The sequence below is a fragment of the Palaemon carinicauda genome, chromosome 22 (genome assembly GCF_036898095.1).
Source record: "Palaemon carinicauda isolate YSFRI2023 chromosome 22, ASM3689809v2, whole genome shotgun sequence".
NCBI classification, from domain to species: domain Eukaryota; kingdom Metazoa; phylum Arthropoda; class Malacostraca; order Decapoda; family Palaemonidae; genus Palaemon; species Palaemon carinicauda.
In genome coordinates, this window is record NC_090746.1 from 23,633,800 (window position 1) to 23,645,428 (window position 11,629).

Sequence of the window (11,629 nt, forward strand, 5' to 3'; positions counted from 1 at the left end):
GAGAGGGGATCGCCTCATTGTCTTGCGTGCAGGTTCTGTAAATGGCTTTGTGCCAAACGCAGAACTCGCATTCGATGCAAAGAATGATCGATATTACCATAACCAGATGAACGGTGCTGTGTTCAAACATGGTTTGAGGAACAACTAATACCCAATATACCCCATTCCTCAGTAATCGTTATGGACAATGCTTCATATCACTCGGTAAAATTAGATAGTCCTCCAACCATGGCATCAAAAAGGCAGTTTTGCAAGATTAGCTGATTAAAAAAGGATTATCTCCAGGGAACATGGTAAAACATGAGTTGATGACAGTGGTGAAATCAGTTATGCACAAGTGACCACAAATTTGTAATAGATAAAATTGCAATCGATAATGGTCATCAAGTAATTCACCTGCCTCCTTACCACTATCAATACACTCCTATTCAACTTATATGGGGACAAGTTGAAAACCATATTGCAAAAAGAAATAACTTTGTTATGGCAGATTTAAAAGTTCTTTTAAGAGAAACCATACAGTGACTGACACAAGCAAATTGGATAAATGCTGTGTGAGATGCTGAGAAACTAGAGTGGGAAGATGCAAAACATATTGTCTTTTGATGAAGATGATTTCACTGAAGAATCAGATGAAGATTACTAAAACTTAATGATAATATATAGCATTTAGTTAGTTAGGGTTCTTACACTATATATATATATATATATATATATATATATATATATATATATATATATATGTATATATATACTGTATATATATACTGTATATATATACTGTATATATATACTGTATATATATATATATATATATATATATATATATATATATATATATATATATATATATATATATATAGTGTAGATGAATCAAGTTGATATACTGTATAGCTATATATTCGTATAATAATTCAATTATTTTACCTACTATTTCTTTCAAATAAAAGTTTACAATACCTACAAAAGATTTTCCTTTACTTCTTGAGAAAACATTTATGAAAACATGACCATCATTTAGCATTACACACGAATATCAAGCTAATGTATATCTATTTCTATAAGTTAAGTACCGTATATTACCTGGCATTATCTTCAAAATCAATAGTTATGATACCAACGAAAGATTTGGCTTCTTCAAAAATAAAAAAAGACAGACGAAAGCATGACCATCATTGACCTTTGCACATAAAACTCGAGCGATTGGATGTACGGTATATCTATTTCTATAATAAATAAGGCAATACATTACCTGACGTTATCTTTTAAATAAACTCATAAGAATTGGGACTACTATCTACCTTTACACAAAAAATAAAAAAGGTAGAAATTACCGGCAAAAACATTTTAAATCATAACACTCATAATGTTGGATGTTTAGTAGTACATTGAAAAAAATACTTATACAACGAAATATTAAGTAAAAGAAATAAATATTCAAGTAGGATACAGTGTAGGGAAATTGACTGTCTTGCTTACAATAGGAAGGGCACCGAGAGGAATAAGATTAACTCGAAATTAAAGGATTAGTGACCCTTCAAATCACCTCCCACTCTGACCTAGAGTTCATCTGGCCGATTTGAGGTTACTTTGTCTCACTGATTCTAAGCTTGTGTAATTTATTGGTGAAATTTGATTTTGAATAGATTCACACAACATAATTGTGAATTGGTACAATAGCAGCGTCCATGTGTTTTCATTATTGTGATTCATCATGTTATAGAGTGAAAATTAAAGCCGCCACAAATTCACTCTTGTTTGAGTCTTTCATTTGTTTAGGAAAAGAATATATAAAATATCGACGAAGAATTAAAATCTCTAGGAATTATTTTTCGATTCTGAAATTAACCATTTTCTTAATATCATTAGGGATGATAATTTTATACTCGCTTCAAAATTTGCAACAACGCAAGCAAGTAAAAATTTGCCTTATTAATTTTAATCTTTTTGTTTTGTTTTTGTTTTCTGAAAAGAATTATGAGAGTTTCGACGATGCGTTTAGAAGTTTGGAGAAAAATGACACTTTTCGCTGGAGGGAAAATAATGCACCGGATATTCTGGAAGCGAAAAATGGCGAAACTTCAGTGGCGAATTCCTCTTTCATTACGCAGTTCTTAGACGAGTTTCGTTGGATGTCAACTTATTATTCATCACTGGACTTTATGACCATTTCGATTATCCGGACGAGAAAATTAGGTTTGTTAAGCTTACGGCCATTTCTTTCTCATTTCTTCGCCATTACGGACGCAATGAATTTTCGATCACCTGAATCTGAAATGTTGCTGTTGTGAAAATCTTAATCCGATCGAGAGTTTGGCGAGTGAGGTCTACAGTCTCTTCAGATGCTTTTATTATTATTATTATTATTATTATTATTATTATTATTATTATTAATATTATTATTATTACCCGCTAATCTACAACGTTATTTGGAAAAGCAGGATGTTATAAGCCCAAAGGCTCCAACAGGGTAAAAAGCTCAGTAAGGAAAGGAAAAAGTCAAATACTTTAAGAGTAACATTAAAATAAATATCTCCTATATAAACTATGAAAACTCTAACAAAACAAGATAAAGAATATTATATAGAATAGAATAGTGAGCTCGAGTGTACCCTCAAACAAGAGAACTCTATCAATGGTCAGTGTCTTTAGGTTTCGGTCTCATTCGCTAATTGCCTCTTCCTGTGGTTCCGAGTTACAGGTATCACTAACTTTACTTTTAATTTCCTTTAGAGAGATGCTATGTTTACTTTAGTTTCCCAGTAACCACAGCTACTTTTACCCTTCCCTATCAGTTACTTAATTACTTTCAATCTCGCTTAACAACTGCTGCTGCTGCTGCTACTTTTTTCTTACCTCCAGTAACCACAATTGCTTTTTACCCTCGTTTCCAATCTGTGGAATTAAGTATCTCTCCTTACAGTTTCTGCTCTTTAATAAAATCGTTTCGCAAAAGTCGCCGCTACTTCCGCCTTTTGTCTCTTATTTACACCTATTAAATTTCGACTCTTCTCCCAGTTACCTCTGATATTATAAGACTCATTTCCAAAATTTAGTTTACCTCTTCTCTCGCCTTCCAGGAAGTGCAAATATTTCTAATGTCATTTTCCAAAGAATAGAAGAGGAAGAAGAAGAAGAAGAAGAAGAAGAAGAAGAAAAAGAAGAAGAAGGGAGAATGCATATGGACGATATCCCACACAAAACGACATGCAGATGTTATTTTCACCAGAAGTGAAAGTTCTCTTGACAACCAAGAGCTTCCCCTCGTCCCTCAGGAGTTCCTCCCCTTCCCCTCCCTTCCTCCTCCTCCACTTGCGAGTCCTCCTGATAGCGGCAATCCTTTCGCAATAAACTCAGAGCGCATATTTAAAATGTGCTTAGCTCTTGACGAATGCTGGGGAAAGGGATTCTTTACATGGCCGTGTTTAAAGCGTTCAACGCCTCTGGGCTCTAGAGGTTTTTTTTCCTAGTTGTAGAAAGGAACGAACGATAAAGAGAAGCAGTTAAGATTTTAAAGATGATGTTACACATTTACACCCTTATCTTGGTTGAGAGAATATACAAATAAGTATAAAAACTGTTACACATTCGCTTTGATAAATGAATCTTGCGTTTGTGCAACTTTAAAGAGATAGCAATGTCGCAAAAACGGGGAACCTCGGTATGTTAATGAAACGATATGTAAATTTCATGCAAAACATTATACTTTAAATACCTCTTTTACTTTTACCAATCATGTTTGCAGAAACATTCTATTTTTCTCAAATTGCTTTCCATTTCTGTGCCATATACGTTTAGTATCGCAGCATTTCCTCCAATCGTAACATCTTGCAAATATAATCTCAAAAAAAACCCACTGCACTGTTTCACTCGTCCCGGAAGAATTGCTGAAAATATAATCAATGTTCTTTCCTTTGTAGTGCATCTTTAAGCAACACAAACACTCATTGGTCACCTCCCTTACATTTATATACAACTCTTTCCCGTTGGTTTTTGATTGAAAGGAGATTTTCTGTTTACTGGCGGTATTTGTGCTCTTTGAGATACAACATTTTTTCAACATTTGCGAGGGCGGAAAACCACTGAATGTAGGAATGAGAGGTAAAGACCAAACCTGTCTGAAGTAACTAAAAGAACTTGCAATGTGTCTATCAATGGTAATGTCGACAAAACTGTGAGGACAGACGAAAGTGTACCAACCGTGTTTCACACAATTGTACATAATTCCTTTTGTATATATTATGCTTGTATCTTCGCTCTTCCCTCGCACTAAAACGAACATGAAAATTTATGGCTGGTTTTTCCTCTGTGATATTGTCTGTCTTGTGAACTTGTCATGTCCTGTTGCCTTGAGGTTTTGTATATAAGGAGAGTGTTCCACAATAATATAACTCAGTCATTTCCAATCTGCCTTTGAGTTCACACCCTTACTCGGCGCCGTCACATTGGTGACCCCGGAAGTCGACTCGCTCCCACTGCCTTCCAACCCCACCTCCCTCGCCCCTCCATCGTTGGTACTATGACGGAGACTACATCAGTTGGCGCCGCGGCCGCCCCATTGAAACTTTTACCGTTCGCCACCGGAGAGGCGTTTGCTTGGTTTCAACGTGCTGAAGTCCACTTTCGTATCAGGGGCGTGACTTGCTCAACCACCAAAACGGATTATGTTCTCGCGGCGATACCCGAGGAAACCTTCCCAGAAATATCCGACTGGCTTTGTGAACAAGGAGACACCCCAATAGCATATGACGCCCTCAAATCATACCTTCTGCAGCAGTACTCGCCGTCGCCAGCCGCCCGTATAGCAAAGCTTTTTCAGCTCTCGCAACAACCGTTGGGGGACCAAAGGGCTTCGCTTGCCCTCAGGGAAATGACCAGTATCGCTCGCCTTCAACCTGCCGCAGATGGCGCTCCTCGTGAGGTGAACCTACTCCGTGCCCTTTGGATACGCCGTTTACATGAACCTGTACGCGCTGCCATACCCGATGTCGATAGTTTACCCATAAAGGACTTGATGACCAAAGCCAACGCCCTTATGGACAGCCACTTCAAGACCTCCATCAACGCCTCTACCCCTGACGACGAGGATGCCTATTCAACGTCAACTGAAGCTGACATGAATGCCATAGGACATACACGCCTACCCCGTGACGTGCCGAAGCGGCGACATAGCCGCCCACCACCCACCAATCGCTCGCGCCCCAAGGAACGACTTCTAGAACCACTTACTACCTCCCATCCGCCGCAGTTTTGCTACTACCACTTCAGATTCGGGGCAACCGCGAAGAAATGTGCCAAAGATTGTCAGTGGCCAAAAAACGTGTAAGCAGGCCATTGCTTGTGGCGGTGGCCTCCCATGTTTCTAATCTGTTCTTTTTACAGGATGCAGGAACGGGCGTGCGATTTTTGGTAGACACGGGTGCTTGTCGTTCTCTTTTGCCAAGGAAACTCTTCAAGGCACAACGTAGTCTGTCTACATCTGCCGACGTCCGCTTGGTAGCTGCCAACGGATCTGCGATACCCACCTACTGTTACGAGAACCTCACATTATCGTTCGGAAACGAACATGAAAATTCATGTCTGGTTTTTCCTCTGTGATATTGTCTGTCTTGTGAACTTGTCATGTCCTGTTGCCTTGAGGTTTTGTATATAAGGAGTGTGTTCCACAATAATATAACTCAGTCGTTTCCAATCTGCCTTTGAGTTCACACCTTTACTCGGCGCCGTCACAACAGCTTGCGAAAGTTCCAGGAAAAGTTATTTGGACCACGAATGGCTAATAACGAGATTTGAGGAGAGTTCTTTTGAGTGAAAGAATCTCTGCCCATCAAAGTTTGTAGAATTTTAAGTGGCGGAAGTGGTAAAGGTTCCAAACTCCATAAGATATGACAATGAAAGAAATTGTGTTGTTGGTAGGAAAGCAAGTCTGAGAAGTAAATTGAAAGGAGATGACCTTATGGAAATGTGTAAGGAAAGGGGATTGACTTAGAAAATTGCAATGTTTGAAAATACTGTCCTTTATGTATTAAAATCCTTAATCTTACATTCGAATTCTGGTTATAGCAAAAGACTATAATTCCGCTTTTGGTTTCAGTTATTTCAAAGGTGAAGCAAATTCAAGACCAAGATGCATTTGGAGCTAAATTTTAAAAACCACACACAAAACGCTTGAATATATATATATATATATATATATATATATATATATATATATATATATATATATATATATATATATATATATATATATATATATATATATATATATATATATACACACATATATAGAATATATATATATATATATATATAATATATATATATATATATATATATATATATATATATATATATATATATATATATATATATATATATATATATCCCTATAAAAAGAAATAATGACCACCTGGATGCATTGTGTAATGAAAATCAAATTTTAATAGAAAGGACCTCATTAACACTAGGCTTTCTACAGAACAATGGATGGCGTTTCATAACAGAGGAAGAGAAGTGTGTTTTTACATAAAAAGCCAAACAATTATTCATCTGAAAATACATTTAATTATCAATATAAATATTAATACTCATGCGCGCAAGGGGTGGCACCATTTGGGTACATTGCTAGCGCCAAGGCCTGCCCCCAGCAGACAGACGCTTTCTTGACTTTAGTAAACGCAAGTACCCATATACCGGTGAAAAGATTGTTGGGCAGTGATATATATATATATATATATATATATATATATATATATATATATATATAAATATAGGGAAAATATGCACGTGTTGCAGTAATTTGACAGCTGTATAAATTAAAATTAACAGCAAGAAGGAAGACAAATTTCATTTCCATAAACTGCTTTCAACTTAGTATTTAACATTCTTTGAGTTTGATGCTCTTTAAAGGGGAAGCATGAAAGAAAAGACCCTTTTGTCCCACGAGAGAAAACGACACCTGGCAGACATGATCAAATAAAAATGAACAAACATAAATGTTCTATGATAAGAAAGATCTCGCTGCCTCAGCTTTAACCTATATTATCATAAATCCTCTATTTTCGCTTCTCCTAGAAAAAAAAAAACCTAACATTCACATGTGGGCGAACATTCTAAATGGAACACTATAAAGAATACTCTCTCTCTCTCTCTCTCTCTCTCTCTCTCTCTCTCTCTCTCTCTCTCTCTCTCTCTCTCTCTCTCTCTCTCTCCAGCATCTGTATATTTTCATGCATTTCAAATATATTGCAAAACGATGGATGGCATCTCGAGAAAAGAGTTTCTTGTTGCGATGTCTTTCCATTTTGGTGGAGAAATAACTAGAGCGTAATTTTAAGGGGAAACTTGATCCATGTGAATTTTGTATAAATACTTTCATCGACTTCAAAGAAAGGCAATCAATATTAAACGAGTATCATGCATTTTTAAATAGGTGAACAGAAGACAGTAACTCTTAGAAGAATATACTCAATACAAAATAATAGTATTAATAATAAAAATAATCATAGTACTAATAATGATACCAATAACAACGATCATTAATGTACAATATACAATATCAACAGCAAACTTAAAATGGGCAATCGTTCACATGGAACTGGCCTAACCAGTTACTGACTTTCAAACCAAACTTCCACATAGAATGTCAATAGGATGAACAAACAAAATGTTATGTATGCAAATAATAACAATATAAATATCTAAACAATAACAATGATAAACCATATGAAGACATTTTGAATATCATCTCATATGCCTCTAATAATCAACAAAAACACCACCAATAGGAAAGCCGTTCTATTTGTAGATTTTAGTAAAAAGAAATAAGAGGTCGCCGGTAATGACATATTATGTTGTCGGTAAAAAGACAGGATGTGGTTGTTGGTGCTTTGCAAATTTACTAATTTTCTCCAAACGAAAAGAGACTGCAAAAAAGTATCATATTCACAAGGAAAAAGTCCTTAGGAAAACATGTAGCAGACTCCAAATGAAAAGCCAATCTGCAAAACAAACATCTTGTTTAACCGAAAAGGTATAGTACAGCTAAACTAACTTAGAGAGTTCTCAGCTTAAAGGCCACTCATGAATGACAGAGGCAAGGGAGAGTGACACTGTCCTATCAAGCAGGAGAGTAGAGACCGACCATATATATATATATATATATATATATATATATATATATATATATATATATATATATATATATATATACATATATATATATATATATATATATATATATATATATATATGATCATTGTCCAAGTCCTCCCTCCACCCAAGCTAAGACCAAGGAGGGCCAGGCAATGGCTACTGATAGCTCAGCAGATAGACCTTTCGGCACTACCAATCACCCCCATCCTTAGTTCACAAGAATGGTAAGGTTGCAGTGACTAAAGAAACTAACAAGTTTGATCGGGACTCGAACTCCAGTCTGGCGTTCACCAGTCAGGGACGTTACCGCATCGGCCACCACAACCCCAAGTTAAGCAAATCGAGTTGCACGTTGCTGCTGAAAAGGCATTCAGTAAAACAAACCTCATGCTCTGATAGAAAATTTAATCAGCCAAAGTAGTTGGATACCTTATCTGAAAAGACGAAAAATTCGCTTCATGCAACTGAAAGTGTTCTTTGCGAATCGGATAACACATTTGCTCTAAAACTAAGTGGTGGACCACCAACCTGATAGCAGTGGGCTGATGGTGAGGTTGGGGTGAGGCAAAAGCTGGGCTTGGGGGTGACGGGGGGGGGGGGGTATTAAGAGTATTTAAACAATAAGTTGCTTACTCTTTTTTCACAGAATCTTGATGACAAAACATGTCATACAGTCGAATGTAGTTTATAAATGCTAAAATGGACATTACGAATGTTCGGTTACTTAGTTAAAAGTCTATCAAGGCTGGTGGGGGGGGGGGGGGGGGGAGCTAGGATTATACCTGGAAGCCATGGGGGGAGCCAGCCGAAAAAAGTTTTGGAACCACTGCTCTACCTGAAAGTGAGTTTTGCGAATCGATTAGCAATAACTGAAAAGAAACTGCAAAACGTGAATCATGGTCTAATTGGAAAGGAGCGCTACAAAATGAGTTGCATACTCCAATTGAAAAGACACCGAGTAATAGGAATATCCTACTAAAACTTACGTGCTTCTCTAAAAAGACTCATGTTCTCTATGAAAAATGTTGCACTGCAAGAGGAATATCAAGCTTCTATTGAATAGACACCTTGCTAAATGAATAGGAGGTTTTAAAAGAAAAAGTGCTCAACAAATTTAGTGGCATGCTCCAAGAGAAAAGAAAAAACAAGGGCAAAAAGAGTTTATCTCTGACCGAAAATTAACACTGCAAAAGGAGTGGCATTCTCCAATTTAAATGCATCTTACTAAACAAGTACCATAAAACAAAAGGTGTTCTGTAAACCAAGAAGCATAATAAAACTGAAAAGGCACAGCAAAATATGAGTATGAAGCTCTAATTGAAAAGGTCCTTTTCAAAGGAAGTATAATCTTCTTATTGAAAAGGCACTGCACAAAGCGACAAGCAAAGTCTATTATTATTATCATCACTATTACTAGCTAAGCTACAATCCTAATTAGAAACGCAGGATGTTTCAAGCCTAAGGCCTCCCACAGGAGAAAATAGCCCAGTGAGGAAAGAAAACAATGAAATAAATAAACTACAATAGAAGTAATGAACAATTAAAATAAAACATTAAAAAACAGTAACACTAAAATAGATCTTTCATACATAAACAATAAAAACACGAGGAAGAGAAATAAGACAGTAGTGTGTGCCCGAGTGTCCCCTCAAGCAAGACAGTAGATGACCATGGTACAGAGGCTATGGCATTACCCAAGACTATAAAATAATGTTTTGATTCTGGAGTGTCCTCTCAGAAAAACTGCTTACCATAGCTAAAGAGTCTCTTCTACCCTTACCAAGAGGAAAGTAGCCACTGAACATTTATAGTGCATTAGATTTATTTGGTAATCTCTGTGGTGTCATGTCTAAAAAGACAGGAGAATGTGGAAAAAATATGCTGAACTAATCGGGATATGTGTATGCAACGAAAAAATGAGCCGTAACCAGAGAGGGATTCAATGTATTATTATCTGGCCTGTCAAAGAACCCATAAATCTGTCGAGGTAATATCTCAACGGGTGGCTGGTGCCCTGGCCAACCTCCTACCTAGTCTAAGACAAGAGGTTCTCAACCAAGGGGGAATTTCCTCTGACGGAGAAATTCAGGTTTTCGGGGGTGGTGAAAAAATAGAAGGATTTATTTCTTTATGCATATGATTTGGAATCCTCTTTATACGGCAGACAATCTTGAAAAGGAGGAGGAATGGCATATTGACGTAGTGGGAGGAGTGCATGGGGCAAAAAGAGGTTGAGAACACTGGTCTAAGAGGAAAGGCATATTGCAGAGTCACATGCCCTAATAGAAAAGAGGATCTGTAAAAGAGCTTGCATGCCACCATAGAGAGGCTACTGCTTAAAGCAATTCATATCTCTAATTAACGACATTCATTTATGTAATGAAAATAATTTCTTGTTGGAATAAACCTTGCGAAAATGAGCCAATAAAATAATTTTTGAAGTTTTTTTAGATGAAAAAAAAATCATAAAGAAACCTCTGATGACAATGATGTACAGGCAAAAACCCAAACCTACGCATAGGCTAACCTTCAAACGGAAAAGTAATATTCGCAAAAATATACAATTAAAGCCACAGGCCATCTGGAATTCACAGGAAAAAAAAATGGGATGATCAAGAAATTCTTACTTTTGCTGAAACTTTGTCTTGCATCTCACTCCCTTCATTATCTATTGATCCATTAAGACGTTATTAAAAGCCGGATGAAAATGAGCACTCATTTGAGAATCCCGAATAACGATAATAGGAATTTCATCATCAGCATATTATTCCAATCCATGTCACTGTCTAGCAATCATGCCTCTGGTATAAACCAAGTATACCACCTCATAAAACATTGATCATAAGTTTAGGATTCCTAAAACCTCCAACCACAGCACCTCTTAGCTCTTAATACCTTGAATATGAAGCGTCGGACACTATGTGTTATAAATTTATAGCAGCCATTTCTAGTTCACTGCAGGACAAAGGCCTCAAACATGTCTTCATTCATATCTGGGGTTTTGCCAGTTTGCGTCACCACGCTGGCTAGCGCAGATTGGTGATGGTGGGAGACTTCAGTCTGACTGCTCGCAGAAAACCAATCTAGTATGGGTGTCCTTGCCTAGTACAGCTTTGCTGATCATGGCGATATACAAAACCTTCCACTACGTTAAGCTATCCTCACTCAGAAAGGTAATATTAAATTCTATATAACAATTCTTAACTCAATCCATTATCAAAGCTCTCTTAATGACATGCAACTGGTCAGAATTAAAAGGCCATAGAGCCTTGAGGATTGTTGAACATTTTGTCTGATAGACTGATATAGATTTTTCTGGCGTCTTCACATCAGACGTCATTGATGACGTAAAACATTGAAGATAAACTTTCCATAATAACAAGAGATTGGTTTGTTTTAGTAGCATGTGGTTTACATATATTTCTACAAAAACACAGAAACACACACACACACACTATATGTATATATATATATA